The following is a 23149-nucleotide window of genomic DNA, read 5'->3' on the forward strand; positions in this document are numbered from 1 at the left end:
AATTTTTAAATGAATCTAGAGAAATGAATCTTTTAAAATGGTTGTGAATCATGAACTGTTAAAATAGAAACAAAAATATTTTAACAGTTCAAAATGTTAATTTAATAGCTCATTCTGTTTAACTATCTTTATAGAAACATCTCACCCACTGGATTGTTTCCATTATTTTGAGCAATAAAATTTCTAAATTTGAGTTTTCCAAATTAATGATACGTAAGTTCTGAATGCTTCTGAAATGTATCAAATAGAATGTAAATTATGGACACTAAAGTGATTCATACGTATTTAACAACAAAATGTGCACAACAAAATACAATCAAATGTCATTAATTAGAACTGTCAATTTATATCTTCATTCTTGCAGTAATGTTTAAATTAAAATTTAATGATTTTTGAATAAGTAATGCAGTCCAATGGTACAAAATGTATACAGAAATCTCACATTCTTCTGTGGCTTTTGACCAATTATCTTTTCAGTGGCAACCTCTCTTGGGTTTCTTAGTATGCTATCTGTTCACAAATCTAAACATATTTGTGTGAAGATGTACACACACACACATTTGTCATTTTTTTCACAAATTATAGCAAACTGTAATTTTTTGTGTCTTACTTGTTCAATTGTCAGTATGTCTTGGAAGTTCTATGAGACTATACGCACAGAGCTACCTTATAATTTTTAACAGCTGCATGGTATTCCATTATACAAAAGTATTAATGTTAATTCGCCGGATACTTTTTATTAAGTATTTAAATATTTATATAATTCCTAATCTTTTAATGCTTTAAAAAGAGCTGCAAGAAATACCCTGAGAACAAATTCTTAGCATTTGCATTTTTAATGGTAACAAAACTTTCCAAATTGCCTTTCTGTAGAAGCATTATTATACTATCTTCTCACCAGAAGAATGTAAATCTCCTTGCCAACAGTTTTCTATATATTTTTTCCTTCAAACAACTGTTAAATTACTATCTGCATATTAATTAGCTTGCCTCAAAGGTTATTAAAATCATACCAGAAGTTTTTTGACTATTTATTTGGTGCTAGGCACTCTGGCAGGTACTGGAAACACCATTGATTGCCTTGGTTAACCAAACACATATTGCTGTTATATAAGATTAATACAAAGGGATGTGTTTGTATTGTGATTGATCCCAGTTACTATTCATTGTCCAGTGACACCAGTGAAACTGTGCAATAGAAGTGGGTGGAGATGAAAGAGTCTTGAAATGAACACCTCCCAATGAAAGAGCTTGTTTTTATGAGTGAAATGGATAGAACTCAAACTCTCTAATATTAATTTTCCTCCCTTCTGGCAAGAATAGAAGGGCCAGATTTGTTTTCCCCATTCTTTTGTGACCCCTGGAGAGATCCCTTGGGAAATCATACAAAGCTTCCTGAAAGGTTTGAAATGAATCTCTGTCACTACCAAGCAATTTTCTTGTACAAACAAAAACTCTTTGCTCCCCGAGGCCTGCACTATCATTCAGTAGTAAAGCTGCGATATCTCAGTGCTCATTTCTGTGGCAGCAATGCTGCCAGTTGCTCTTACGTCAGGGCTACGAGGCTTTATATTCCTTAATATATGTCATGCTCCTGAGAGCTTGACAATAAGCAAACACTATTTTTTAAATTACTGAACACCGTCTCTGAAACAGTGTGTAATACTGAATTTTACTCTGTTTGTACATAATCTGCAAGCACAGTTAATTTTAAAAATATCACAGGAAATAACATATACATTGTCATGTCTGTAACTGCCATTACTTGAAAAAAGCTTGGCAACATGACAGAGTGAGCATCACAGCCTTGCGTATGGATTGGTGACTTGAGAGACTGGGGACAGTAATTAAACAGTGAAAACAAACACAGGTTCACTCTACAGCCAATCAGCAAGTTATCTTCTGGAAGGCAGAATATGAACTATATAATGGCAGTGACATTTTTCCACTGTATACATACACACCACCAAGTGGTTGGGACTTAATACATCGTTGTTGAATCCATAAATCAATAGTGAAAATAAATAAATCTTCTAGCAAACAACAGTCTAGACTAGGGGACAATTTTCTCACCCTTGATCACCAATCTTCATTTTATAATAAAAACGAAAAGACATATGTGCATTTTCTGAGATTAATTTTTCTGTTCAATTTTAACTCATTACTTATGCTAATGGAAATAAAAGGATGACTTCCCTAATTACAATTGATTTAAATATAATGTTGCGGGGAAGTCCCATGTCTTCCCATTGTGTTTCTCTTTGGCTCGTCTTTGCTCCTGAATCTTGAAGGAAAGGTGCAGAGTCAACTTTGGACTGTGTGGTAACCAAAATAATTGCCTAGTTCTCACATTTCTACTCTGATATAAGGCAATTCTGTGCCTTGATCACTTCTGTCAGGAAGAAGTTAGGAACAAGTCCTAATAATGTGGGTTTGCGTACTTTTATTTAGTAGGTTTCTTTTATTTTTAAGTAGGACATCGGTGACTGTAATTTAACAACAGAGATTAATATGAAGATTAACGTAAAGTAAAATGAAAATCAAGGTAGATCTGTTCTTTGACTACAGAATAGTTGGAAAAGAAAAAAAAAAAAAACCTCACACAATAAGTGCACCTGAGTCTGGAAATAAGAATAATATGCTCTGAAAATTAAGTCTAATAATAATAATTTCATCACATTAAACAACAATAACAGCATATTTTAGAATTTGTTCTTTCTTCTCTACTCCTGTATTCATTACAACAATCTCCTATTAACATCACTGTATTTACTATATAAAATTTTTCACTTGGTCTCACTTATGTATGTCAGCAGTCAGAAAATAGCTCCTACTCAGTTGCAGATCTCCCACAGAAGGGCAAATGTGCACTTTTACATTTATGAAAGTGCAGGTGACCCTCAGTATTTGTGGACTCAGTATCTGTGAACTTAACCTACTTACAAAAATTTATCTGTAGTCCAAACAATACCGGCGCCTCTTCCACAATCATCCTGGACATGTGCAGAACGGTGAAGGCTTTGAGGCCTCTGATGCCACGTCCTAAGTGGAGGTTGAATTGGAGAATGCTCTGCCTTCCTGTTTGAGCTCTCAGCCTGCAGCACAACAAATATCCTCTTCACAGCATATTTCGTCCCTGGATTTCCACAACTTTGTACTTTTAGTTGGTGATTTCACAGTTCAGCATGACTTCCAAGCACAGTGCTGAAGTGTTGTCGAGAGTTCTTAGGCTGCAATGTGCCAGAGGGAGAACATACCTGTGCCCCATAAGCTTGATGCTGGCTTGAGTTATATAGTAGTGCTGGCTGTTAGTTCAATGTTAAAGAATCAAACATATATATGATTTATAATATTTATTATTGGCCGGCGTGGTGGCTCACGCCTGTAATCTCAGCACTTTGGGAGGCCAAGGCGGACGGATCACAAAGTCAGCAGATCGAAAACATCTTGGCCAACATGGTGAAACCCCATCTCTACTAAAAATAAAAAATTAGCTGGGCGTGGTGGTGCGTGCCTGTAATCCCAGCTACTCGGGAGGCTGAGGCAGGAGAATGGCTTGAACCCGGGAGGTGCAGGTTGCGGTGAGCCAAGCTCGCGCCACTGCACTCCAGCCTGGCAACAGAGTGAGACTCTGTCCTACTCCCCTGTCAAAAAAAAAAAAAAAGAAGAAAGAAAAGAAAAAGAAAAGAAATTATTATTTATCCATATTTAAATAACTGATAATCAACTATTATAGAATGTACACATAAATCAAGGATTTATAGGAAAAAGGCATTCACGTGAGTAGAATAAGGTGCAAGGACTTTATCAGACGAGAAGGTCCAAATGCTCAATAATTATATAAAGAACAATGTGCTTAACCTCGTCACTAATCAAATACACGCCAATAAAATAGAATTGCTTATTCAAATCCCTAGCTATGCTTTATTGCTTAATTTGGTTGCTGGTTACACCACCATTTATTTTTAAAATATTGATAAATAAGCACCAATACATATTTTACACATTCTTCTAAAAATATAATACAGTTTCACAGTAAAAAAATATTTGTAAATGTCAGGGAGAGAAACTTTTTTAGAAAAGCATTTTATGTGGGAACTTTAATTTCGTTAATGCTCTATTCCATATAAACTAGTTAATATGTAACTTGCTACCTAACATTCAAAATTCCATAGCATGGAATCAAATCCAAAACAAAAACAACAAAATATTAGAACTTGATTCCAATATGTAGACAGAAACATTAAGAATTATACCAGCAAGAGATAGAAAAAGTAATAAAATTGTCCCATATACTTAAAATATATGGACTTAGAGTGTATAACCAGTAGATGTAATAATACATACATGGCTTTAAAAGTAAAATAGTAAAGATTATTTTTGATAAAAAGCAAAGGTCTCCAGTCCTAATATTTGACACTTGCTCTGCTCCTACCAGTCGCACATTATTTTTCTAACTGTTTTTGTTTTCCACGTGTTATAAATGCCTCCAACTCGATTTCCTGAGTTTTTTTCACTATTTTTTTCATCACCAGCCCATGATCTGTCGACAGATTCGACTCACTCTCCCTGCACCTCCACCCCTCTACTCGTCATTGTCATCACCAGATTTATTCTCTCCATCAGTTTCGTTTTAAGCTAAATGATGCGGCTTTCATCAGCTGTAAATGCTGCTTCTTTATGACCCCTTTATAAGTTAGGGATATTAGTGTTCCTTTTTTTTTTCTTTTTTTTTCTTTTTTTTTTTTTTTTGAGACGGAGTCTTGCTCTGTCGCCCAGGCTGGAGTGCAGTGGCTCGATCTGGGCTCACTGCAAGCTCCACCTCCTGAGTTCACGCCATTCTCCTGCCTCAGCCTCCCGAGTAGCTGGGACTAGAAGGCGCCTGCCACCACGCTCGGCTAATATTTGTATTTTTAGTAGAGACGGCTTTTGCCGTGTTAGCCAGGATGGTCTGGATCTCCTGAGCTCGTGATCCGCCCGCCTCGGCCTCCCAAAGTGCTGGGATTACAGGCATGAGCCACCGTGCCCGGCCTTGGTTTTTTCTTTTACTTTTTCCTAATTCCACTTAGATGGGCCGGTTTTTCTTGAATCCCTTGTCTCCTCTATTCATTATTTATTATCAAGAAATGTGGGAGCAAAATTTGTGCATCTTTGTATGTTAAAAATAAAGTTTTACTTATTCATTGAACTTGATAAATATATGCATATGCTTTTTAAATATTGTATTTGCCTGACTACGTTATTGAGATTTCAGATTACCTTTAAAAATAATAAAAAGAGGAAGAAAGTAGGAAACTCTTACCCAAATAAAATCAATTGAATGTGAGGTCCTTTACCAGGACATAGGTACATAATGACCCATGGACGTCAAAGCAGAGAGTATGAATGGCACATCCCTCTTTGACATCAGAGTCGCATCATTGTGTTACTCTTTAACATCAGTCATACAATAGTGTGGCAACCGGTTAAGTGAAAAGTGGAGACTACTCTTTGTGAAGGAAGTTAGAAATAAAGCCTAGTAGTCTCAAGGAGATACTATCTTACTTCTTATGTCTTTTTTCTTTCCTTGAATTACTGACAGCACCTGTCTATGAATGATGTGTGATTATTATATATGTTTATTTGTTTGTTTGTTTTGTTCTTTCTTTCTTCTTTCTTTTTCTTAACGACGAGGTCTCACTCTGCCACCCAGGCTGGAATGCAGTGGTGCAATCATAGCTCACTGCAACTTCAAACTTCCAGGTTTAATTTTCACTGTGGTGAAACAGGATTAGTTCTTGTGGGAATGGATATTTCCCAAGCAGGAGTGTTGTTGTAAAGCTGGGACGCTCCAGATCTTGCCTCCACCCATGTGTCCCTTCCCTTTTGACCTTCTCTGCCATGTTTTGAGGCAGTGCAAAGCCCTCGTTAGAAGCTAGATCATGCCCTCGAAATCCCCAGCCTGCAAAACCTTGAATAAAACAGACTCCTTTTCCTTATAAATTAGCCAGTCTGAGTATTCTTGGCTCCTATTCTGTTATAGCAACACAAAACAGACTAATACAATTATCTTTTCAGTGAGATTTCCTATCGCCTATAATAGATTCACTGCCTTTTTTTCTTGTTTAGGATTTTACTTGGTTTTAAACCCATTTTATCTGTAATATAAATACCTGCAAATTTCAAATGCTAATTATTCAAATGTCAGTGATCCCAATACATTCATCTTCAATAACTATAAATCTTGTTACAAACTTAAAAACATTACTTCCAATAGTATTTATGGAAACAAGCTATGATGCACATTCCATTTTATCAGATTTAAGGATTTAATTATTTAATTTTTGAGTGCACTGTTAAAGATTCCACCTTATTTTTAAGGTTATTTATCTTTGCTCAGAACACATTGTTTTTTCTTTTTGTTTGTTTGTTGCTGTTGTTGTTTTAGAGACATTGGATCTTTCCCAGGCTGGTCTTGAGCTACTGGCCTCAAGCAATCCACCTACCTTGGCCTCCCAAAATGTTGGAATTACAGGAGTGAGTGACAGCACCAAGACACGTTTTTGATCCTTTTAATTACAAACGTCCAACTTTCACTATTATGTATTATCTTTTAAAGTTGTCTTCCAGGTAGTAATAGAAAGATAAAAATTCCTCAGGAAAGTGTTATTGGATAATATTCTCAAAAAGTATAAAGAAAAACTACTACTTTTTATTGACTTCAGATTAAGGATATTTTGTATTTAGGTCTCTCTCTCTCCAACCCCTGTTGCCTCACATACACACACACCCTTCTGGCATCTTCAATTTTCTAATCATGCTACAATATGATTTTGATTGGATCAATATTCAGTATTCAATATTCAATACTATGATCAATATGTAAAATCTCTTCACAGCTGAATCTTTGGACAATCCTCTTTCTGGAAGCTTGTTGGAGTCGCTTGCCCACAACAAGCTTTTGAGACTTTACAATTAACTTGCTATGGATCTAGTTTCATCCATAAGATTTATCAACAGGCAATTTCTTAATATATATGCCTTTTAGCACTTGGAATTTTGTTTTTTTATAATTTTTTTCTCTTTGGGTTTTTTTAATTGTCTTTTTTTTTTTGGAACTTCTATTAGTCATATGTTAAACCTCCTGCATTGGCCTGAAAAAGTCCACCTTTATTTGACATCTCTGTACTTTGGTTTCATTCTTCAGGATTTTTGCAACTTTATTTTTCAGTCCTTCCATGGAGCTTTGCATTCTTGCTATCAAATTGTGATTTTTAAGAACCCTTGTTATTTTACTTTGTAAACTTTTTGTAGGTTTCTGCTACAAATTCAGCAAATAAGGACTGGATACCCTGTGCAATTATTGATATTTTTAATATCGAATATCATATATAAGATATTGATACAGATTCAATCATGTCTTTCTAAGATATTATTAGTATCAGTAAATAAATATCAATAAATTTGCATTAATTACCTCTTTTTCTCTTTATTTTTCTCTCTCCTCCCTTTGCCACAAAATAGGTTTCTGGTTCTGAGGCAAATGTATCAAATATCATGCCAAATAGATCAAGCATTGCAGAGGCACTGTGGTAGGAAAGGAAAGCCTATATCCAGAGTATGAGCTGATTTCAATAAGGATAAACAACAATTTCCTCTGCGGTATAATCAACTTGCCACCAGGTTGTTGATAGATCTCTCCAAAAGATATCGTCACGTCAACAGCGAAGTGTCAGTCAGTGTACTCTGCTGTGGTTAGCTAGGTGAGAGGGTCCCATGCTGCTGCACGGGTCTACAGTCTCTATTTCTGCCTCCAGTGCCACTCTGTTGTGGATTCATAGCATTCAGAGTCAGACAGGATCTGGCTGACCTCAATTGCAAAAGTCCTACTTATACATGTTTGTTGAGCATCTCCATGATGGATGTTCTCTGATGGATTACAACATGAGACACAGAGCATCCAAGATTTGTCCCTACTTTCACAAATCCACCCACATAGTATTTTCTAAGGCCCTTTATCACTTGTATTCCAGTCCTGTTTCCTAGAGGCTGCTGAACAAACAGCCAAGCCATTTGCCACTTCCCAGCTTCCCAGATCCCATATGGGTCCTTACCTAAGGTGCTTACTCACTCCCTTTGAACAAAGAAGAGTACTGCTTAGAGCTCTACCGAATAATAGAATTTTTTTTTCAAGATTGTTTCTTGAGATAATCATTCAGTGGGGTTATGATATACAGTAGTTCATTTCCAGATAGTGTCAAGGTATCACACCAACAAATATGTGAAATTGGCTCAAACCATGGTGTCATTGACTTTGAACCTCTGTAAATTGCTCATAAAGAACCTCTTGTGGTCCAGAAGAGAGTGAGGCATTCAGAGAGCAGAGGGAGCGGCCATGCATCCTGGGTCATTTGTCCCTTTTAGTGTAATTTCTGGAACTCCTTTGGTCTGATCTTACATGTTTTTTTCTTGTTCGGAAAGCTGCTACTGTTTAAAGGAATCAACAGGTGAATCTGATAAAATTCAGCTCACAATCAGTATCTCCAGTTACACACTCACTTGGAATCACGGTCAGGCACTCAGCCTCTAGGAGGGGCAGGAATAATTTTTTAAATGGTGAAAAATCTTTTGTAATGAGAATCTGCTTTGTGGGGTCGCCTACTGGGACCCAACAGAAACCTCATATGGAGTCCATCTTCACATGGACATCTACAGTCCTAATATTTATAGTGCCATAAGATCAATTAGGCCAAATGGCTTGAATGTAAGGATAACTCGTGACAGTCCGGATCCCATGGGAGGCCCCACTCAATAGTGACAACCATCTCAGAGCAGAATCTAATTCCGAAGTTTGATATATGATTGGGAGATTCCAACAGGTGACCAAACACTGCCTGTCTTCCTCACTGTCAGGAGGTGTGAAGAGCAGCAACAAGCCTTGTACCTTACCAGGTGTATCCTAGGTGCACTGGACAACTGAACTCAAAAAGGAGCTGCTAGGGGGTAGGCTCAGGGTCTCCATGAGGTCTTCTCCCAACTTCTGGAAGCAGGTGCTTGTTTCAGCATTCCAGGGATATCATCACCCCACTTTCTAGCAGCTATGGGGGTTTTATTGGCTTTAGACTGATGAGCAATAATCAACTCCAAACCAAATCTGAAGGACCATCCACTCCTGGTACCAACTGCCTGAGCCCAAGACTCTGAGGAAAATCCATCCTCACCCACACGGAGAAGTGCAATGTCAGGGAAGGAGGGGTGAGGGAGAAGGAGAAGCAGTGAAGGAGGAAGGGAGGGCAAACACGGGGCACTGTGGTCTCATAGAAGTTGCTCAGAGAAAATTAAGAATAGGTTTAGCATGTATTTTTGCTTGCCTGGGATAATTCACTTATATTACTGTCACAGTATAATTGTTAACAGTGTTCCTGCCAATTCTGACAAAGTGCCCTGACTTGTTCAAGAATTATTTGTTCTGGCTGGGCATGGGCGCTCTCACCTGCAATCCCAGCAGTTTGGGAAGCCAAGGTGGGTGGATCACTTGAGCCCAGGAGTTCAAGACCAGCCTGGGCAACATAGCCAGACTCAGTCTGTACAGAAAATACAAACATTAGCCCAGTGTGGTAGTGCACACCTGTGGTCCCGGCTACTGGGAAGGCTGAGGTGGGAGGATCACTTGAGTCCAGAAGGTTGAGGCTTCAGTGAGCTGTGATCACACCACGGCACTCCAGCCTGGGGTACAAAGTGAGACCTTGTCTCAAAATATATATATATATATTTGTTCTATGAAATATAAGTGACTACATCTCAGAAGAGTTCCTCAGGGACTGAAAGAAGAATTCATCTGCCTGGCTTGTTTAGTTCTCTGACCTCCATTGGACAGAATCTGCTCACAGGAATTTCACTCCTGTAGGCACCCAGACTGTATTTTCTGGCACCTCTGAGCAGCTTCTGGCAAGCTGGGACCACAGAGGCTTGTCTCTTGGCCGAGCTGTCTGGACAGAGTGCAGGCGAGGCAGCTGGTTCCCATCCAGCATGTTGTGCTTGCTGTTCCTCTGTCTCTCATTGGCATGAGCGGTCGCCTGGCTCTACGGCTGTGGTAGCAGTGTGTGTGACTGCTGAAGTCTTTCCTCCGTGAACAGAGCAAACTGCCAACGTTTGGGTGATGGGCAAATTGGGCATGGCCACAGTCACAGCTCTAAGGTGGCTCAGGGTCAGAATCTAGTACACCATGGCTTTAAGTGGCACCCATTAAGCAGTCTAGATGTCACGCAATGTTTACTAGTGACCACACATAATGAGAGCCCAGGAAGAGCTGACTGTAATGCAAACAGAAATTATGGAATATTTATATGATTGCAAAGCAATGGAGAGATTATACAACATTAAAATACTTTATAGTTAGTCTAATGAAGTTACTGATAAAAGAACTACTGGCAGATGTTGTATACAAGGACATGAAGATAAAACGATTAACCTTTTAAGGGAAAAAAAGGAAAAAACAGGAGACAATAAAAAAATATGGAGAAGAAAATGAAAATGATACAAAACCTCAATGGACAAATTTGAAGAAATTAAACAAAAGAAAGTGGCATACTTTCAGCCTCACTTTCCAAAATAGCATTTCTCTGATGTAATCTGGCCTTGAGAAATTCTTACAGTTTCAACGTGGATATAGACAAGGACTAAGGAAGGATTTTTATATCAGATGTGACTTTTGTTGAGTTCTAGGAAATGTAGATGTAGGTATATGGCTGGGTGTTAGGGAAGAATATTTCCATTTCTCCGTATAAAAATGACATAGACTCCATGAGGAAATATCTTTTTTTTTTTTTTTTGAGACGGAGTCTTGCTCCGTCGCCCATGCTGGAGTGCAGTGTCTCCATTTCCGCTCACTGCAAGCTCCGCCTCCCGGGTTCACGCCATTCTCCTGCCTCAGCTTCCGGAGCAGCTGGGACTACAGGCGCCCGCCACCACGCCAGGCTAATTTTTTGTATTTTCAGTAGAGACGGGGTTTCACCGCTTTAGCCAGGATGGTCTCGATCTCCTGACCTCGTGATCCGCCCGCCTCGGCCTCCCAGAGTGCTGGAATTACAGGCGGAAATATCAGTTTTAAGCAGAAGATTTTAACTAATTTGTTTTCCCATTCTTTGCAAAAGGGAAATCGGAATATAGAAATTAACAGCAGAAGGTGAAATGTGGTTGTTCCCACTCACCTTGCAGTGGTATGTTTTCCGCAGTAAAAAGTGATCACATCTTGTTCTAGGTTTTTAACATGCAGTCTAATTCTCCCCTAAATTACAGTGATTTCTGCTTAAACCATTAAACTTTTTATCTGAATTACTCTAAAGCTTAGGCTTTGTCTACATATCCATGGGTCTAATAAAAAAGTTAGTCATCGAAAGTAAAGCAAACTTCGTTTTGGAAACCGCGTTTATATTGAACTATATGGTGACTCTGATGTTGCAACAGTACCGCGGTAGAAAGAAAACCTTATGATTAACAGAGAAAGTTAGCTCCTGCTGCTGTCTGCCATTAGTAAACAATTTACTGGTTGAATTGTGCTCCGGCAATCACGGCCTTATCATACATGCTCCATCCGCCCTAGGGAAGATAACATGTATTGCTGAGACACCACGCTGTCAAGAAGTTCATGGGTTCATTCATTAACTCATTTTCTATTACAGAATGCAACGTTATTAATTAGAAACCAAAAGTGTATTTTGTTTTGAAGTTAAAAAAATTAAAGTAGTCAGGTAGTGGGAATTTTTTTTTCTTCAAAATCAATATATATAATAGGGTTTCTCATTTAAAACAAAATAAATGATCTTGCACGTATCTTTTAAAAACTGAAGGAAGAAAAACAATGCTTAATTTTCCCTGGCACATAGTAAGTTGTCAAACAAGTCCTGCATTTCCCTTGTTTCTTGGGAGGTTTAAGGGGCGGGGGTCACTGCAGAGCATCCAGCTGAGGTGTGTTCACGGCAATATCTCAAATGTGCCCCTAATTCCAAGTGGTCAAATACATTCATGTGCACATTTTCTTACAGGCATATAATGGAAAGTTGGTGGCTTAATGAAGTTATATAGGACAAAATTACAAAAATCTTAAGCTGATAATACAGTTGGGAATCAGAAACAACTGATTACAATTTGTAAATACTGGCTTTTCAGAATTGATTTATGTAAATCTTCAAATTTGGGGGCATGATCATAACTTTTACTGCTATAAATGCTACAAAAGTAATTGCAATTGATATATACTACTTCAAGAACAAGGTTTATGTAGGACATGTTTTATTCATTTTTCATTTTAATGTTTAATTAACATCCTTTGTTTTAATGGCATCGTAACTAATAGTACAATAAAAATGTGTTGAGAAATAGCATAACTAGAAGTAGGAAATAATATAAATAAGTGTTAATAATAAAATAAATTTTGTTTACTCCTGAGTATTAATTTACTTTGTAAAAATTTTTATATAAATTTTACAAATATTTAAGGAAATTTGGAAATAATTTGAAAATACTTGACTCTGATGGAAACAAACAGATTTTTTGGTTGAGTGCAGTGGCTCATGTCTGTAATCCCAGCACTTTGGGAGGCAGAGGTGGAAGGATTACTTGAGGCCAGGAGTTCCAGAGTAGCCAGGGCAACCTAGTGAGAGCCCGTCTGTACAAAAAATAAAATTAAAAAAAATTAGCTGGGCATGGTGGTGCATGCCTGTAGTCCCAATTACTCAGGCGGCCTCAGTGGTGGGATTATTTGAGCCCTGGAAGTCAAAGCTGCAGTGAGCCGTGAATGCCACTGCACTGTGGAGTGCCACTGCACTCCAGCCTGGACGACAGAGTGAAACTCTGTCTCAAAAAAAAAAAAAAAAGAATGTATTTACAATGCTTTATGAAATTATTTTTTGCATCAAGCATATACTTCAATGGTGAGTCCAAATAGAGTTTCAGTTTGGTAAGTCTGCTGACCACCAACGGAACTCCCTCTTGATTAAATAAACAAAGTCATCTCCCAGGGTGTTTTTAATGTGAATAATGACAAAATTTGCACTACATTCTTTATTGATTTCTAATATTAAAACATGGAAATTTTATATTATCATGTAGGCATGAGAAAAGTTGATTTAATGCATGCACTCCCTGAAATCAAATGCAGGCTCTCCGGATAGAGGTTAGAATGTTAGTTAGTGCTGAGCAGTACATGGCAATGCATATCACAAATTGTACAGTGATAGACAGAGAAGAACAAGGTATTTTTGCCTGAGCAGGTAAAAGCTCTGGGCTTTGATTCTGCCTTTCTCTGGGAGCTGGAGGCCATATGCAGTAGGTAGATGTGGCCCTCTGCTGTAAGACCATCATGGAACCACTGCCCATGTGCAAGGTGACATGCGCTGAGGTAACCATAGATAGGTCTAAAATTTAAGATAACTGGTAAACACATTGCCTCTGCTTCCCAGTGTGCTGGGGTTACAGGTGTGAGTCACCATGCCTGGCCAAACATATTTATAATAGCTGATTTAAAGTTTCTGTTTGTCATGCCTGACATCTGGGCACTCTCAAAGGCAGTTCCTGTTGCCTACCTTTTTATTTCCTATGTGAGTCATACATTTCTTTATTCCTGTGTGTGTGTCTGTGTGTGTGTGTGTGTGTGTGTGTGTAGATGTGTGTAAACCACAATTAAAAAAAACTGGACACTTTCAATAACATATTGTAGCAATTCTGGTTACTAATTTCCATTCCCCTTCCTCTAGTTTGTTGTTGTTTGCTTCTTTATTTGTTTAGTGCCTTGGCAAGACTCTTTGAGTGATGTGTATTCTCTGCAGCGTGCAGCCTCAGTCATTGTTCATCAGATGGTGCAGGCTTGGACATTTTCATCCTCAGATGACAATGATTAGAGCAAGGCTCTTTCTCTCATCTCTGTGTTAATCCTTATTCCTCCATTGGTATTACACCTCGCTGTTAGCTTACACTAATTGTAGAATGATGTCCCATTGTTTTCAGCAACGTCCAGAGGTATAAATTGTCCTACAAGGGAATCCAATTAAATTCAGGTATTTTTGCTCAGGTAGTCTTAAAGTCCAGTCTTTGAGGATTATTCCAACCAAGAAGGCACTGAGCGGTCTCTATCCCAGGCTCTGTCAGTTAAAAAACTAGCTGCTGTATGGTTTAGCTTGTTGCTCTCGGGGAACCAGCAATTTTATTGCTTACATCAAAATATCCATTGTTTATGACTGTGGCCATGGCCTTTGAACCTTCCTGTGTTCTCTTTCAAGTAAAGGCAGTTCCTTTGAGGTCAGCAAGGAATCTTGGAATGTTTATAGGCTACCACTGTGGCTATGTAAAACCTCAGAACTCTGCTCCTGAGCTGGGGGCAGGGACAGTACCTGCAGGCTTCTCTCTTGCCTCACTCATCAGGTATGAACAGTTCTCCTCAATTTGCCTTCCCCAGCATTGAAACTCTACTGTAAGGCTGGGCGCGGTGGCTCACGCCTGTAATCCCAGCACTTTGGGATTGGATGGATCACCTGAGGTCGGGAGTTTGAGACCAGTCTGACCTACATGGAGAAATCCCGTTTCTACTAAAAATACAAAATTAGCCAGGCATGGTGGCGCATGCCTGTAATCCCAGCTGCTTGAGAGGCTGAGGCAGGAGAATTGCTTGAACCCATGAGGCGGAGGTTGCGGTGAGCCGAAATCGCGCCATTGCACTCCAGCCTGGGCAACAAGAGGGAAACTCAGTCTCAAAAAAAAAAAAAAAAAAAAAGAAAGAAAGAAAGAAAGAAAAAAACCGTACTATACAAGCAAACTGGAGCAAGGACTATTGGAGGCCGGTATTCTTGACCTGCTATGCTTCCACTCTAAAGTGTGAACTGATTAGAGGAAGGGAGCCCAAAATCTTTCAGCCACTCTTACCTGAGGAGCTTCTGCAACACAGAATTTGGCAGGATACAAATGCTGGTGACCTGCCCTCCTGCAGAGATTTTATAGCTGGAGCCTGGGAGCCGGGGTAAGAGGGAGCCCTGTGTTTTTGGCTACACGTGTCTGGAACACAGCTTCCTGTCAACTCTGCTTGGGGTGAGGGAAAAAGAAAGGAGGTTGTGGATAAATTGCCAGAGATTCTTGCTGTTACCTACAACCATTAGTGATGTTCTAGAATAAATGTTTCTTCATTTGTTGTATGCCCCTTTGGATAATTTCCAGAGACTTACAAGGTGCTTAAATCTGTAGTTGCCAGGGCTCTTCAGAGAAACAGGGCCAATGGAATGTGTGTATGTATACAGTCTGCCCTCCATATTGGTAGGTTCTGCACCTGTGGATTCAACCCACCGTGGGCATGTTTGATCCATGGTTGCTTGAATTCTTGCATGAGGAACTCTTGGATAAGAAGGGCCAACTGTCAGGGACTTGATTATCTGCAGATTTTGGTAATCGCAAGAGATGCTGAAGTCCCGTCCCACGGATACCAAAGGATGATTGTGTGTGTGTGTGTGTGTGTGTGTGTGTGTGTGTGTTGGGGGCAGGGGTTGATTTCTGAGACAGAGAGAGAGAGAGAGAGATTAAGGAATCGGATCATATGATAGTGGAGGCTAGCAAGTCCAAAATCTGCAGAACAAGTTGGCAGGCTGGAAACCCAGAAAACAGTTTTCCTTCAAGTCTAAAGGCCATTTGCTGGTAGGCTGGTAGAATTCTTTCTTCCTCTGGAGAGGTCAGTTTTATTATTATTATTATTAATATTATTATTATTAGGGCCTTCAGCTGATTGGATGAGGCCCACCATATTATAGAGGGTAGTCTGCTTTACTCAGTCGTCTACTGATCTAAATGTTAAGTGCGTCTAAGAAGTATATTCAAAGGAGCATCTAGAATAATGTTTGACCAAATATCCGGATGCTGTGGCCTTGCCAAGTTCACACATAAAGTCAGTTGATGTACATTTGTACATATACATATACATATACACACACATACAATTTTCACCAGATAGTTTCTTCACTCACATATTTGGCACCTTGGCAGAGATGGCTGGAACCGCAGGGGATGAGCTGCTTCCCCATAATCTGTCTATGTGGCTAGTTTGAACTTCCTCATGGCATGACTGTGCTGGTACAGTTGGGATCCTTCCATGGCATTTGCCTGTAGTGAGCTTTCCCTGAAAAAGAAAATAGAGGTGGCCAATCACCTTGGAGACTGGGTCCACAGTCAGCCCAGTGTAATTTCTGCCACATTCTCCCATTTTCTTAAATTTTTAATTTTTGTGGGTACATTGTAGGTGTATATATTTATGGGACACAAGGAATGTTTTGATACAGGCAAGCAATGTGAAATAAGCACATCACGGAGAATGGGGTATCCATCCCCCAAAACATTTATCAGTTGTGTTACAAACAATTTGACAGCACAACAAGACGTCCCACTATCTTGGTCAACAAGCCAGCTTAGATTCAGGGCCTGGAGGAACAGGCCTCACCTATCATTGTGGGAATAATATGAGCACGCTCTAAAGACAAGCTACCACAGAGGTTTCCTGAAAAATACAAGCGACGATGCCAGTTCATTTCGGAAAAGAAAAAAAAAAAAAAGCAAGATTAATAAATTTGCTTCAACAAGCAGAAATAATCTATGTTTCAATAGAATGTGATACCTGCATTTGGCAGCCAGATTAAACACATCTGACATATATTTTTCCTTTTTGTCTTCTTTGCTAGCTACAGAATCTAGCCATGGTAGAAATTCAGAAAGGAAATTCAAAGCTAATGGTATCATGCACTGAAATAGACAAATAAATCTCCATGGTCACAACCCCTTCCACTAGCACATCTTTATTATTTATGCAGAAGTAGCCACTTTCCTTTAAAATGATCCCTGGCCATTTACATTCCTTAGTCCAAGCATAAGAATTGGTTCTTTAGTCAAGCAAGCCATCTCTGCACCGAAGCAGCAGGTGGTGACCAGAATAGGTGACTGCCATTTGCAGTGTTGGCTGACATTTCGAGAGCACGGGAGTAGAAACCAAACCTAAAAGAGATTTTAGGGGAGTCATGTTATACAACTTCCACTGAGACATTTCCTGACACCACACTGGAAGGAGGAGCAGGTCCTTTGTTCCTCAATACGCAGCAGGGCGTATTATGTTCATCATTTCCAATGGCAGGTGACAAGCCTTTTTGTGTGTGGAGATATATGGTGCTATATTTACCTCTGAAAAGGGCCTGTGAACAGCTGCAAGACCTGTGACACCTAGTCATTGCATATTCAAGTTTTATAATTACTGAACATTTTTCTTATAATGAGGTAGCCGAACAAAGTGGATTGACTCTCTCTCCCACATACACTCCCTTCTATTATTTATTTCTCTTACGAATCCTTTCACATTTTTGAAGAGTGTAAAATTAGCTAGCTAGGTTCATTTATGAAATCCCTGGGAGATATATTTTTACAGTGCAACATGATTTTTAACAATCTCTTTAAGTAAGAAAAAGAAATTAAATCCATGTTCATGCGGGTGCTGCCACAGATGTGGTTGAAGCTGAAATCCAGGGAATCATTTCACTATACCACATTTCCCAACCACCTAGGCATTCATCATTCCAAAAGCTTCAATCACTCAAAATCACATTTTAAAGAGAAAGGGACCCCAAAGTGTAGTTGTTGGAAATGAGCAAACTTGTTTTCATTGAAACTCTGGCATTGATGAGACGTGACATCTTGGACTTATCATCTGTCTCAGCTTCTTCTGCCACAAAATGGATAATTTGGATTATCCATTATCCAAATTGGATCTCTCAGTGGTAGGGACAATACCTATAAATCACTGGGGACACATTATGGATGTTCATTAATTAATATTTCACTATTTAGGATAGAAATTTTTCTACTTTTCCAACTTTTGATGTATTAATGCCTCCAAGTGCTTGATAACACTGTGATATTTCTCAAGCTTATTAATACTTCTTGAAATAATATATAAATGAATAATGTACTAAATACTTTTCACTGCCATTTTAATTTTTTTATTTCGTATTAGAAGTTGGAAACTATAAATATACACTCAGGTAATACAGCTTTCAGTATGAAAATTACACTTGATCTAGACCACCATCTATGCCACCTTTTTTTCTATTGAAATCACTGTTTTTTAGAATGCAGGGCTTTCTCTATTTGTACAAATACACAGTCCTTGTTTCACCTGCACAGTGTTGCTCTGGGCCCTGGAGCCTGTCCCCTTCCACAGCTGGCTCCTGGTTGGATGGGGTGGCAGGAGAAGACAGAGGACGAGGTCTTTCTCCATGGCGCTCTCAGCTCCTGTCGTGCTGCTGAGTCAGGAGCTGTGTCTTTCTCCAGGGACTCCTCCTCTATTCCAGCACTGCATTTACATCGCACAACTTCCCTGCTTTGACTGTTTGTATTTCGTATGATTTTATGTGTCATAAAGTATTAGTTTTCTGTGTATTTTTCAACCATTAACTATATAAGTAACATTTTTAGCTCCCAGCCCACATTAAAACAGTTGGTGGGCTTATTTGGCTTGTGGGTGTTCGTTTACTATTGCATGAACTGAAAAAAAAAAATGGATGAAATATAAGGTTCTATGAGTCCACAATAATACGATAGAGCTAGAAAGTAAGAGGTCAAAGAAATAAAAACGAAAGAAAGAGTGAACAACTCTTCTTTATAGGAGAATGCCTGTTAATAATATAGAAAGATTTATTAACCTGGAAAGCCACATTGCCAATCCCCTGTCTTACTGAGTTCATTAGATCTGCTGTAACAAAACATCATAAACTAGGTGGCTTTTAAACGATAGAAATTTGTTCCTTACTGTTCTGGAGGCTGGGACGTTTGAGATCAAAGTGTCAGTAGATTTGGAGTCTGGTGAGGCCCCATTTTCTGATTCTCTCTGTGTGCAAGAGATAAATGGGATCTCTTCGGTTTATTTGATGAGGGCACTAAACCCATTTATAAAGACCCCACACTGAAGAACTAATCACCTCCCCAAGGCCTTACTCCTCATACCATCACTATGGGGAATAGGATTTTAACACGTCAATTTGGGTGGGAGGGTACAGACATTCAGACCATGGCAACCCCAGATTAATAACTGAATCCATTCAGAATCATCATTGAATGTCAGACACATCCATACAATGTATTTGTATCATCTCCAAGTATCACGCACAGTATCACTTATAATTATGAAATAATAAATTTACCTTTAAAATAGATCTGGTGATTAAGCAAGTGATCAAGCTTAGCAAAAGCAAGACAACCTGATATTATTTACTTTGTAGGCTGGGTGCGATGACTCATGCCTGTTATCCCAGCATTTTGGGAGGCCGAGGAGGGTGGATCACCTGAGGTCAGGAGTTCAAGACCAGCCTGGCCAACATGGTGAAACCCTGTCTCTACTAAAAATACAAAATTTAGCTGGGCATGGTGGCTGTAGTCACAACTACTCAAGAAGCTGAGGCAGGAGAATTGCTTGAACTCGTGAGGTGGAGATTGCAGTGAGCTGAGATTGCACCACTGCACTCCAGCCTGGGTGACAGGGTGACAGAGGAAGACTCCATCTCAAACAAAAACAAAACAAAACAAAAAAAAAGTGCTTTGTAATGAGAATAATTACTATTACCTGTGAAGCTTCCTTGCCAAAAGCAACAACGAAAAAAGTTTAACTAAATCTAATAATCATGTGGAAACACTAAGAAAAACATTCTGAAAACACTGCCTTGGAATATTTTTAAAAGTCAGCTGTAAAAGACCAAAAAACTTTGCAGGATGCTTCCAGATTAAGGAAAAATGAAAGGATGATGATCAAATGCTATTTTTGAACATTGATTAGATTTGCTTTGAAAATGAGCAGATACAGTTATTTTTGAGGAAAAATAAATTTAAATTTAAATATGGACAATATATTAGGTAATATAATTAAATTAATATTTTGTATCTTGGATATTACAAAGTTATTGTTGTTATGTTAGAAAATGTTCTTATTCTTAGGCAAAACTTTATTAAGTTGTTCAGTGCTGGAATATCTACAAGTTCCTTTTTTTTAGCTGAATAATTAATATTTCAGCTTTATTTGCAGGTTTTTTTTTTTGCTACTATCAGCTTTTGAAATTTAAATATATATCTCCACTGCACACTCCCAGCACCTCCCCAAAATAAACCCGCAAACTGATGATAAATATTTTGACAGATAAACGTTTTGGGTGTGCAGTGAATATCTCCACTGCACACTCCCAGCACACCCCTGAAAAACCCCACAAATTAATGATACATATTTTGGCACACAAACAAACAGAAGAACTCCCGTCCTGGGCTTTTGCTAATATACAATATTTTAAACTCTTTTTGTATTAGTTCAACCTCTAGCTCAAGCCTCTTATTAGTTACTTGGGGTGTGACTTTTTAAATTTTTTTATCTTTTTAATTCCAATAGTTTTGGGGGTGCAGGTGGTTTTTGGTTACATGGTAAGTTCTTTAATGGTAATTTCTGATATTTTACTGCACCTGCCACCCTAGCAGTGTACACTGTACCCAATATATAGTCTTTTATCCCTCACCTCACCTCAGTCCCAACCTCCCCTTGCTGAGTGCCTAAAGTTGACTACACAGCTTTTAATGGTTTTGCACCCTCATAGCTTAGCTCCCACTTAGAGAACTAATAGTATTTGGTTTTCTGTTCCTGAGTTACTTCACTTAGAATAATGGCCTCCACCCACCCAACTTACTGCAAAAGACATTATTTTGTTCCTTTGTATGGCTGAGCAGTATTCCATGGTGTACGTATACCACGTTTTCTTCATGCACTCATTGGCCAATGGGCACTTAGGTTGGTTCCATGTCTTTGCAGTTGTGAATTGTGCTGCATGTGTCTTTTACAGGCTCAACAACAACACAAGAGCAGGACAGAGACAGGGTAATTTGAATATGTTCATCATTCAAAAATTATATAACATGCACATTTGAACTTAGTACTAATTATTCTCTTGAACATCGGAGCTTAACACATTCATTACATAGAAGTGGGTTAAGTTTGTTGTCAGAAAACAGGGTTTCACTTCTGGCTGTGCCACTTTTGAGCGTTGTGACCTTGAGCAAGTTGCCATACCTATAAAAGGATTATAGCACAATCCTTAGACTGGGAATGATGATGGCAGTTTTGAAATATTAAATAACACTAATGCTTATATATCACTCAGCACTGCATTTTGTACACAGTAAGCACTCACTTGATATTAAACTGTTGCTTACATACTAATCAACTATGTATCTGGTTTTATTATCTATATAGACCTGTTATGTCCCAAGCACTTTGAAGGGCATGAGAATACAATGCTGCGTAAGATACAAAACCCTGATGTTATCACAGAGCTTACAGTAAGATCGGAAGGATAGACAACCAAATAAGAAATTATAATGCAGATTATGAAGTACCATAGCCTAGTAGTAAAGGACAGTACAATTTTACAGCAGAGTCATCAGACTTAACCTAAATGTATCAAGAAAGAAGCCCATATGAAGAGACCTTAACAAGGGAATCTGAAGGACCAGTGGAAGAGTGGACATTATCTGAGCATGAAAGAAATGTGTGTTCATGGAGACAGTATACATGTCTATATTTATGACAGGGCACTTTTTCAAAAACTGTAAAATTCAGAAAGCAGGGATATATAATATGGTTAAATAAATGACAACAAATATGTCTGGGCCAGTTTTAACATCTTAAGACTAAATTATAATATTTTACCTCTACAGTAGTAAACAGCATAAGTGCAGTAAAGTACTACATGATCAAGAAAGTAAAGTTTAAAAATTATAATAAAATAAAGAGCATTCCTGCCATTAACAATTATTATATTAGGCTGGTACAAAAGTAATACTTATTTGAACTATTAAACTTTAATAGTTTATTAACTTTAAACTATTAGGTTGATGCAATTACTTTTGTAATTACTTTTGTAATTACTGGCGGTTTTCATAAGACAGTGTAGCAACATTGAATTGATGATGGAAAACTAGTATGTTCATTATCTTTTTATCTAACAATAATCTCTCAATTGTCTTATAATATCAAATCTTAAATTATATTTTTTCTTTCCTGTACACATCCTAACTTCCTTTAGCTTAGCGATTTTGTTAATTATCTTTATTTCCAGAGACCACCTGAAAGCCCTCAACGGATATTTAGTTGTTAAATAAGTGAATGAATGACTCCCTTTTAGTAAATCTCAAAAGAAACAATGAAAGAGGCCCATAAGGCTATATGGCTTATAGCTTAACAAGTCTAATTATTGAGTGTGATATGAACATTAGATATCATTTAAAGAGGGCATACATCATGATTGAGTATAAAAATGGTTTCCATCCTTGTCATACAATTTTAAAGCAAAGACTTTATAATCAGACACCTGTCATCCATGCACTATAAGGACAGGCTACAATACAGTGATGTATGAAATTGACAAAGATGTCTGAGATTTAAACATGCATGCATATAAGATAATGCGAAGACTTTCGTTCATGTATTTTTTTAGGAACAGAGGTGCAAGATGAAAAATCGTATTTCATACCTCCTTTGAAGCTTCACATGATCATGATGTATGTCCCAGAGTTGCTCTGTAAGGACAGAAGCCAACCTGGGAGCCAGCCAGTGGAGAGACATATGTTAAAAGACTCAGAACATATGGATATTACTGAAAACTGAAGCAGTAAATAAATAAACCATAAAGTGAAAGCCGTATGTGGTGATGAGATTTATTAATCAATGCCTAATGATATAGAGGATAAAACTGTTTATCATCATTAATACAAGCACTTTGACTTCTTAGGGTATCTTCAGTAACTGAGCTCCACGAGTCAGAAATCATCTATAATTCCAGAAGCCGCCAGAAAATTAAATTCCTAGAGTATTTTAAGTTTGCCTAGATTCATGCATAAGTCAACTATTTCAAAATGTAAAATATTTAAAGCAAAGCACCTGGCTGTAAATCCAGTTAATTTCCAACAAGCAACTTAGCGAATAAATTCATGCAATAATAAAATTAATGTGAAAGTGGTCAGGAAAGCTTTAAAAAGTACCTAACCCTCACATTCATTTGCTTATCATCATTCATGACTTTCCGTCCTCAACACTCACTTTGTGCTAATCACTGGGCTAGTCAAG

The 23149-nt window shown here is 38.2% G+C and overlaps 1 long non-coding RNA gene across 1 annotated transcript in view; it reads right to left on the bottom strand.

Annotated features, from left to right (window-relative positions):
* Window positions 1–14895: 14895 nt before the first annotated feature.
* Window positions 14896–23149, bottom strand: part of LOC134808628 (uncharacterized) — a 100030-nt gene continuing 91776 nt past the window's right edge. The window contains exons 2-3 of the long non-coding RNA XR_010151997.1: window positions 15981–16132; window positions 14896–15048 (exon numbers count right to left, since the gene is read on the bottom strand). This is a non-coding gene — a long non-coding RNA (uncharacterized LOC134808628). The remainder of the gene's footprint in view (window positions 15049–15980; window positions 16133–23149) is intronic.

This window comes from Pan troglodytes, chromosome 17, assembly GCF_028858775.2.
Source record: "Pan troglodytes isolate AG18354 chromosome 17, NHGRI_mPanTro3-v2.0_pri, whole genome shotgun sequence".
Classification (NCBI taxonomy): domain Eukaryota; kingdom Metazoa; phylum Chordata; class Mammalia; order Primates; family Hominidae; genus Pan; species Pan troglodytes.